This window comes from Oryza brachyantha, chromosome 2 (genome assembly GCF_000231095.2).
Source record: "Oryza brachyantha chromosome 2, ObraRS2, whole genome shotgun sequence".
Taxonomy (NCBI): Eukaryota; Viridiplantae; Streptophyta; class Magnoliopsida; order Poales; family Poaceae; genus Oryza; species Oryza brachyantha.
The window spans coordinates 8,586,471-8,596,465 of record NC_023164.2 but is presented as its reverse complement, the minus strand read 5'-3'; the positions used below and the strand labels follow the sequence as shown (position 1 = coordinate 8,596,465).

General features: G+C 43.9%; 2 pseudogenes; one reads left to right on the top strand and one right to left on the bottom strand.

Annotated features, from left to right (window-relative positions):
- Positions 1-2,641: 2,641 nt before the first annotated feature.
- Positions 2,642-4,366, bottom strand: LOC102700778 (annotated as a pseudogene).
- A 2,357-nt stretch (positions 4,367-6,723) lies between these two features.
- On the top strand, positions 6,724-7,722 carry LOC107303512 (annotated as a pseudogene).
- Positions 7,723-9,995: the final 2,273 nt, after the last annotated feature.

The following is a 9,995-nucleotide window of genomic DNA, read 5'->3' as shown; positions in this document are numbered from 1 at the left end:
GATGCTAGACTAAGTGTTAAAGAATTTATTTGTGAACACTGCTTTTATGCAAAAGAACCCTATAGCCTCCTTGTGATGACCTTGCATGTGCATATTTCCGTGATAACTTGTTGAGTACCTCTGTACTCACCCTTGCTTTACCCACATCAGTGTATGAGTAGGAACAAGTCGCAGATTCCTACGAGTGTTTCGAGGACTTCCCTAGAGGTGAAGACGCTTAGTGGAGCCTTGCCCTCCAGTTGTTGCCTATGTGTATCTCCGCTTAGATGTCGCCAACTCTTCTGCTCCTGTTTAATTATTGTTCTTTAGTTTCAGACTCTTTATTTGGCCAAGTGCCTGGTTGTAATAAGCCCTGTGAGGCACTGTTGTATGAACTACTGATGCCACCACTTTATATCGTGCGTACCATCTACTCGATCTAGGTAATGGTACAGTTAAATACGAGGTAATCCCCATACCTGAGATCGGGGTGCCACACTTTTGACCACGCCAGTGTTGGTGATATGGCAAGACAACGCTGCCACGTCGCCAAATCGGCATAGATTGGCGTGGCCGTCTTGCCACGCCACGCCACGCCACCGACAATGGTGTGGCAAGCCGTTTCGCCACGCCAATGTTGGTGGCGTGGCCAAAAGGTTCATACGCTGGAAATATTTTTCCTAGAGGTTTAGTAATAAAAATATTTGTTAAAAAAGTTTTAAAAATAAACAAATTCGTGGCGCCGCCGGTCTCTAGACTTTTCCCTGGTAATAACATTATAATGATCCCTTGCTGATAAAATAGAATATCATCTTAATTAGAAGCTATCGCCTAATGCTGCCTTGTGTGGTGTATAAGTGGTGTATAAAGGTGGCAATGAAGACCGACTACCCGAAACCTGATGGGTATTTACCCCATTAGGGTGGATAAATAAGTTAGATTTTGTATCCACGGATACCTTAATGAAAAATATTTATACCTAATGTGTTATTGGGTTTGGGTATGAGTAGATAATATACATACCCATCACCCAATGGGTCCCTATTAAAAATAAATAAAAAATAAATTATACCCTTGACCCATCAAAACTAGCCCAACACCGTGCTATGATGATGCACTTCTAGTTTAATCACTATTTGGTTATGTAGTGAAATTTATAGTTATCCTTATGCTTTAATGTTAAATTTATAAGTCATATTGATATTGATCTTGTTATTTTTATTGCATTTATGTGTAATAATTAGGTGTGGATTTTCCATGGATAAAGAATACCCACGTGGGTATAGGTATGAGAAAAAAATTATATCCACCAACATAATTAGATAATCTAGTAGGTGAATTTTAATTTCGTAGAGGTGGTTCTGAGGTCGTGATATCGAGCGAGTATCTCCCCATCGTCACCTTTAGTGGTGTAGTATCATATCCCTTATAAGATGGGCAAGGGTCAACAGTGGCTACTTACTTGACCTTACTCCTGGTTACAAAATTAAGGATTGTTTAGTTTGTAAATTTTTTTTGCAAAAGCATCACATCAAGTTTTTGAACACACATTTGAAGTATTAAACGTAGTCTAATTACAAAATAAATTTTAGATTCCGCCTGAAAACCATGAGACGAATTTTTTGAGGCTAATTAATCCGTCATTAGCGCATATTGATTATTGTAGCACTTATGGCTAATCATGTACTAATTAGGCTCAAAATATTCGTCGTGATGTTTTAGAACATTTTTTTTGGACTAAACATGTCCTCAGCTACTAGATACATAACTTATATATCTCTATATACGAAAGACATGCACTTTCTCGGCTGGATAGTGTGTCCACGTGGCACGCATGATCGTTTGAAGAATACATTTCAGCCAGCGCTAAACAACACGCCTCAAGCCGAACAATCTAGAGGATGAGGTCATCACAGCGCTCCTCTTGCACCGGTGCCGATCTGATATTGAACAGAAGCAAATGCCTTTGACTTTTCTGGCTTAACTTGATTTCATGAGCTGGCGATTAAATATCTTTGTGAAGAAAACTCATGCGGTCATAATGCTCGAAAATTGGGCAAGCATTACTCCTAAGCTCACGTTTTTACACTAGGACCGTAGAAGTTTGGGATTACAAATTTTAGCTTAGAAAAAATATGCGTCCAAATAAATTTCTAATTTTCATGTAATTCAAAGAAAACTATAGATCCTATTACTTTTGAGGTACTTCATCCGTTTCAAAATAAACGTGTTCATAAGTAATTTTGTAAATAGTAAGGTTAAGTCAAATGATTTTATTTTAGAACCATAAGTTGGTATATCATAAAAAAGAATACATTTTAGCTCCCTAAGGGCCAACCAAGAACAAAGACATTCTCTTAACCACCTTGCCAATATATGGTTTCTAGACAACTGAATGGCAATTAGCACTATATGCATGTTCAATTATTTATTGATAGTCTGACATCACATATATAAGTAGCAAGGAATTTCTGCAGCTATTACTCTGTTAGGGTGAGTTTGAGAGCGAGAGAAAAACAAGAATAAGGACACACAAAATGAAACATCACATTAGCGAATGATAAATTATCAATCACTCCAAACTTGAAATATTGATTAAAATGACTTTTAAAGAATTTTTTCTATAGATTTTTTTTCTTCTTAAAAAATGCACCATGTTGCCTTTGGTTTGGGAAGCATGCTTACTGGTACCGAGAGAGTTTTCACCCCTTCACCTATTCTCAAATATGGTAGATAAACTAAGCAAATTGTGGTGTTTTCGAACAGGGCTTTCCATTACAAATTCGCTGCAAAATGATCCCAAACTAAAATCAAAAGGGTGCACTGCTAATGCTGATCATGCAGAAAATACTCAAAAGACCTTTCTGCTAAATCACTATTCTGCAGAGCCTCTTTGATCCATGCAATTATTAAGAGCTAGGACACACACGAGACACATCGTCACAGACTCGCCGTACCAACCCTCGTTCCGTTGCACGACGCGATCGGGGATCACTGGCCGCCACGGCGACGCTTGCTGGCCCCGGCGGCGCCATGGCTGCGGCTGCCGGCGCCTTCAGACATGATCACCTGCGTCCCGAGCCTCCGCTCGTACTCCAACGCCTGCCGCGCCTCCGCGAGCTCCCTCGCCTTGGCGTTGCCCAGCTCCGCCTTCAGGCGGCTGATCTCGCCCTGCGCCTTGGCGAGAGCCTTGTCCTTCGCCTGCAGTTCTGACCGAAGCACGCCGCCGCCGCTCGGCTCCGTCCTCTTCTTCCCGGCGGCCACCGACGATCCCCGGGAAGAAGCTTCGGTCCCTGCAGCCAGGAAAGGATAAGCAATCGAACGCTTGACGCGATCTGCATTTGGTGCACGTAGGTTTTGTTGGCGCGAGGATCTTTACCGAGATAGGCTGGAGCGCTGCTGATCTTGGCGGCGACGAGGTTGCTCTCCGACAGGTAGGTCCTGAGGTCGACGACGCCTTGCCCTTGCGTGAGCCCCCGCGCCACGGCCGCCTCCCTCTCGGTGAGCGCCGGGTCGCTCGTGGCCTCCTTGGACGGGGTTCCCCAGCGCACGGGGCACCGCCACGGCGCGCCGGGCGGCGGCGACACGAAGAGGAACTCCTCCTTCCACGCCTTGACGGACGACGGGAGGCCCGTGAACAGCGCCGGGACGCTCTCCCTGGCGCGGAAGGAGTACCACCCCTTCCCCTTGGGCAGCGGTGCCAGGGTGAAGAAGTGGCGGAACACCGGCAGCGACGGCGCGACGCGGCGGAAGTGGCAGAGCACGGCGAACCCGACCAGGACGCGCCACCCGTTGGGCGCGAGCTGCGACGGCGCGATGCCGAAGTGCGCGAGCGCGTCGCTGACGAACGGGTGCAGCGGCAGGCGCATCCCCGCCACGAACGCCTGCGCGTACACGCAGATCGGAACCGCCGCACCCGAGCCACCCCCGCGCCGCCCCCCACGCGGCGGCGGCGGGGGCGCGCAGGCGGCCTGGTTAGCCCCGGCCGGGTGCAGGCCGAACCCCTCCGGCACGCGTACCTGGCGCGGATCCCGGCGAGCGACTCCTGCGTGCGGAGCGTCGACCTGAACGGCTCCACCACCGGCCACGAGAGCACCGTCTCCTCCTCGTGGACACCCCGCTCCACTCTACTCTGTCTCATCACCGGTGGCTTAACATCCTCACCGCCGTAGGAGGCAGCACGGCCGTCGTAACGCCAGTGCTGCGTCACTGCCGGCTTGACATCGCCCTCGTCGTCGTCGAAGTTGGACGCGTGGACGACGTGGTGGTGGTGGACCTGGTGGTGGATGGAGGAGGACGAGGAGGAGGACTGGAACCACGACGACATTGCGGGGGGGCGGGCGAATGGCGTGGAAGGATTGGATTGCGGGAGAAGGAGACGAGTCGCCGGCGGTTGCGCACCACTCGGGTTTCCTTCCAAAGCAACTCGTTTGAGTTTTTTTGGACTCGAGATGAACGTTACAGATTTTACTGACCAGTAATCCCTTCGTTTTCCCTATGTGAAAATAGATCATTTTATCGCTCTTGAGTATTCCACTTTATAAAAATATATAAACAAAATCCATAATTGAAATATATTTGATAATAAATCAATCATAATAAAATAAATGATAATATCATATTTTTAATAAGACGAATAGTTAAATATACATTAGTCCACACATAATCTATTAAAAATTAAAATATAGATCCAGGTACTACGGCTTACAGTAGATACTATGCAATTATGCAAAGTTACATAGCGACTTTCCTCCCTACGCACGCATTGTTGGTGGTAGTATATCTAACTTTTACGTGTCAATTTTGAATTTTAAACACTTAGTTTCTGTTTGGCACAGATCTAGCTCTCAACTCCAACTTACATGGAACCAGAGTTGCTAAACTTTTGGAGTGGAGCTGCTCCTAAAAAATAAACTACGGACGTGAAGCTGGGTTTTTATTGCTCTACGGCTCCGCTCCACGTAAAAAGACCCGCTGGCCTTTATTATTTTATTTTAATTACACAAATCTGCCACTCATCTAATCTATTATCTCCCTCCATCTCATCTGTACATATGGCCATTCACACTGTGATCGAGTGGTTTCATAGCCAGCTCAGATTTTTTAGGCTTAAACCACTTTCTTCATGGTGCATGTATCTCTAAGCGATCCCACGCTGTAGCTTTTTTATTATCTCTCCTTTTCATTTTCTCTCCCCTCCCCATCCATCCTCTCTCTTCACTCTTCTCCTCCTCCAGATCCAGAGCTCGAGAGGTAGCGGCCACCGTGACGGAGGCGGCGGTCGGAGCACGGGCGACCGCCACGGCGGTTGAGCGACGGAGGCGAGCGCTCGGGCGGCGACGTGCCGGGAAGAGCTCGAGCGGCGATGCGACTTCGCGCGAAGGAGCTCGGGTGCGGCAGCCTCGCCGAGGAGGAGCTCCGGTGGCAACGTGGTGGGGCCCATGCCAAGGCGCGCGGAGGCAGAGACAATCTTCACACTGTCGTGCCCCAGCTTAAAACTCTGCAAAGACGCTCATCTCCTGCAAAAGATGCGCGTGTCTTAGTGAGGCTACGAGCTCTTCTTTCTCTCCGCCACGACGTCTAGCGACGGATATGGCGTGGTGAGAACACGCACCACGTCCGCCGCACTGGGAATGGCCTCTAAAGAGCACGACGAACGTAGCTATAGATGGTCATATGGCCTGACCCATAGCACGGCCATTTGGCCTGACCTGAGCATGGCCCGGCACAACGGGGATCGGGTCCGTGCCGGCCCAGCCCAACTGTTGGGCTGTGCATGGGCCGATGCACATGGCACGTGGGCTGGCCCGCTGGATGAAAAAAAAATCTAAAATAAACTTAATTTAGTTATATAAACCTTAGCCAAAAATAAGAGATACGTAAAATAGACTTATTTTAGTAATAAAAGCCACGACCCAAAGCAAAGGGACGAAAATAGACTTATTGGGCAGCCCAAAGAGGTAAGGGAGGCAACATACACTTATTTATGCTTCGGCCCGTCGTGCTTTCGAGCCGGCCCGGCACGGCCCAAGGCTTATTGGGCCCAAGTCTTATTGTTTAACGGTACATAATATTATTTGATATACCATCATTGTGCATATATATATATATGTATATATAAATGATTATTTCATTGTACATATAAAATAATATTGCCTTTAATATTTACTTAACAATACATGTGTCTTGTACATTAATATTATAGCTGAAGAAAAATTAAAATGTTTATAAGAAAATTGTGTTTCAATTTTGATTTTGTACTTGATAAGGTTGCCTCAGTTCAGTTTATTTTGTGTCTTGTATGTAATTGTTGGTAGCATCTATTCAGTTATATGATCACATTTTTTTAGAGTATAGTCTATATTAGGCCCTGTTCAGTTCCCAAAAATTTTTGGGAGAAGGGTAGCACCGACACGTACCGTCATATATTTGAAGTATTAAATGTAATCTAGTTATAAAATAAATTTTAGATTCCGCCTAGAAACTGCGAGATGAATCTTTTGAGTCTAATTAATCCGTCATTAGCACATGTTGGTTAATATAGCACTTATGACTAATCATGCAGTAATTAGACTCAAAAGATTTGTCTCACGATTTATCTCATAACTGTGTAATTAATTTTAATGTTTATGTATATTTAATGCTTCATTTAGGTGTCCAAGGATTCGATGTGATATTTTTGTTAAAAGTTTTTGGGAACTAGACAGACTTAGTATTGAAAAAAGGAATAGTGTGAGTGGGTTGATGACACGGACGGTAGAAAATATTCCTTCAAAAGGTGTTAAGATGCCAATGGATTGTGCTGACTGAAATGACTACAACACTATAGACTTGTTTGTGAGATTTTTGCTCCACAAGTACATGATGGTAATCGACCGAACCGTAATCTATCTAATCTTGGTTTTGATTAAGTTATTGAATAATTTGCCTCAAAGACGGGTTTGAGGTACACTAGGCTACAATTTAAGAACAAATGGGATAAACTTAGGATTGAATACAATTGTTGGAAGAAATTGAGAAGTCAAATCGGTTTAAGATGGGATAACACAAGACAAACAGTGACGGCGACTACAGAACGTTGGAAAAAAAATGAAGGAAGGAAGTGTTTCAAAATAATGTTATAATTTAATAAATGTTGCATTATGTTTTGTGTTCTACCTATAATATATAATTCTGTATTACGCAGGATATACCCGGATGTGCAAAGTTCATGAAGGCTGGCTTGCAAAATGAGGAGCTACTTGAGAAGATGTTTGAAAACATTCGCAGCACTAGTGTTGGCCGTTGGTCTTTAGGGCAAGACACCTTACCAACAGACACCATTGGTGCAAATAATATTGCCAATGATAATAACAATAATATCGAAACAGAGGATGATGAACCAAGTGCCAAGAGAAAGAGAGGTGCTGGTGGATGAAAGATGTATAAGGGGAAAAAGAGCAATACTGGATCACAAAAAAAATGGTTGATGAAATGTCGAAGAGTAATGAACTTTCTGCACAGACTTTGTCTTCTATTCAATCATTTGCTAGGTTAAGAGAGGAACCTTCGGGTTGTTCCAAAAAGGATGTTATGGCCTTGGTAGAGGAATGCGAGGCAGTTGAAGGGACAAATGGACATTCCATTGCAACTGAAATATTTGTCAAAAAGAATCAAAGAGAGATGTTTGTCAATTCACTGTGCACTATTGCAGGACACTTCTCATGGCTTAAGAAGAAGCACGAGGTGAAATACATAAATTAGTTGCGTGTGGTGTGGTCATGGAATGTATCCCTTTATTTTACTTTTGTCCTTTTTATCTGAGAACACTATTTATAGGTTGGTTTTCGTGATGAACTTTTGTTGGTTTGTATGACCTTAATAGTATGGGTTGACGCTACTCGTGAACAATTACTATCAGACCTATGTCATGCAATTCTTCGTTGACTCACCTATGTCATGCAATTGTTTGTTCAATCACCAATTTACATGAATGCTACAAGATGCTTCGTATGAATGGGAACACCTTCATTGCACTACATGATATTTTGGTTAGTAAATATAATCTTGAATCTACTATACACATGCATACGATGGAGGCACTTGCAATTTTCCTCTATATACTTGGTGATGGTTCATCAAACCAAAGAGCACAAAATCGTTTCAAGCATTCTGGTGAGACAATCTCTAGAAAGTTTGAAGAAATATTACTTGTTGTGGTGGGCCTAGTGGCTTTGGGGCGTGATATTGTGCATCTGAAAGATCCAAACTTCCCTATTGTCCATGATAGAATTAGAAAGGACCATCGTATCTGGCCACATTTAGAAAGGACCATCGTATCATGTGTTTGAAAGATCCAAACTTCCCTATTGCTATTTCTCGTCGTGTCGCTTTTGTCTGTGTCACGCCATGTCGCTGGTCGCCTGGTGTCAACATGGGCGCCGGCTGCACCGCCGCTGGTTGGGCCACGTCGGTCGAGGTTCTTCTTCCCTCTTGTTTTGGTTTGCCCCGTGGACTGGGTGTGGATGTTGACCATGGTCCCGGTCAATGGTGGTCTTCTTGGGCCGAGTCACCGACGGGTGGGGCCAGCATGTTGGTGCCTCCCCGTCGCTGACATTTGCGTCCCCTTTAATGGGCAATAATTTATTTAGGATTTCCCGTTTAGTTTAAAACACAAAGAATATTCTAAAATTTATAGAAAATTCATCCGATATTTGTTTTAGTCCATTCAAGTTGCAGAAAATTCATAAAAATAAAATTTAACAAGTCTTAGTCATGCAGCGGAAAACATACAATATCTAATAGACATGGCTATGTCTGACAGACAACGCTTGGACATAGCAACTTGCCTAGTCCTCGGAACGTTGAGACTCACAACTTGCTTTTGGGGAAAAGAGGGAAACCGCAAGGCTGTGTACAATTGTACTGAATGAGCCACATCAAATAAAATTCAATAATGATGCATCGGAATACAAAGGAATAGGCTCAAGGTGAATTTGCATAAACGGCAACAATAAAGCATTTATTTAGCAAAAGAAATAATAAAAGAGTGGGGCTAATTACGATGAATATTGATCCATCGTCCATAACCATGGGTGTGGCTGTCCGAACAATTTTACTCTGATCCAAGGTGTATAACTTTACCCACAAGACACAACCCCAACGTATGTACACGTACGCTGGTATGCCACCACGACATATCGAGAAGAGGATGTGATAGGACTGTCCGCATAATCTGCCCCTAACCATTCACACCATGCTGAGGTTGTACTTCCCGCAAGGGTAAACCGCCACCGAGCAAGCTACCCCTTGCGCCACGGTAGATCCGATAGTTGATCAACCTTCCTCGGGCTAACTCCATTCCATCCCGCCGACCCTCGCATCAATGCCTAGGAATGGAGGGAGCTACACTTCCAGCCCAACCATTGCCCACGCTAGCTTACGGTAAGTACGGTTTACTCTTCCAAGGGTTTCCTGTGAACGGGTCTATAACCACCATGCGTGCAACTAGTAAAACCATACACCTAGAGTCCACCATTAGTCAAATTTTAGTTGTTTGAGTAAAACCCTAAATCATGGACTACTTTCATTTAGAGCTCCAAGCTTGATATATCATATGATATTGATAATAGTGTCCCATCCCAGTTAATTGTAATAAAAGGACTAAGCATGGCTAAGCATCCAATTAAAAACCTTGGAAAGTAACCTGAGGTGACGAGGCAAAGGTATTACAACATCTAGGCATAATAGCATAAGCACACGAAATAACCATATAACACGTAAGTGCAAAATAGTGAATAAATAATTTGTAAATACAAAATTAATCTAAAACGTGGCACATTATGATCAATGATTGCAATATGACTTTCCGACTGACTCTGGACAAGCTTGGGCAACCACTTTGCAATATACCAGGATGTCAAAATCATCGAAATCTAAAGCATACAATGAAAAACACTTAAAACAATACATCATACAACAAAAAAATAAAAGAAACTATTTTTATTGAATTCTAGGCATTTCCCTAGATTTAATGA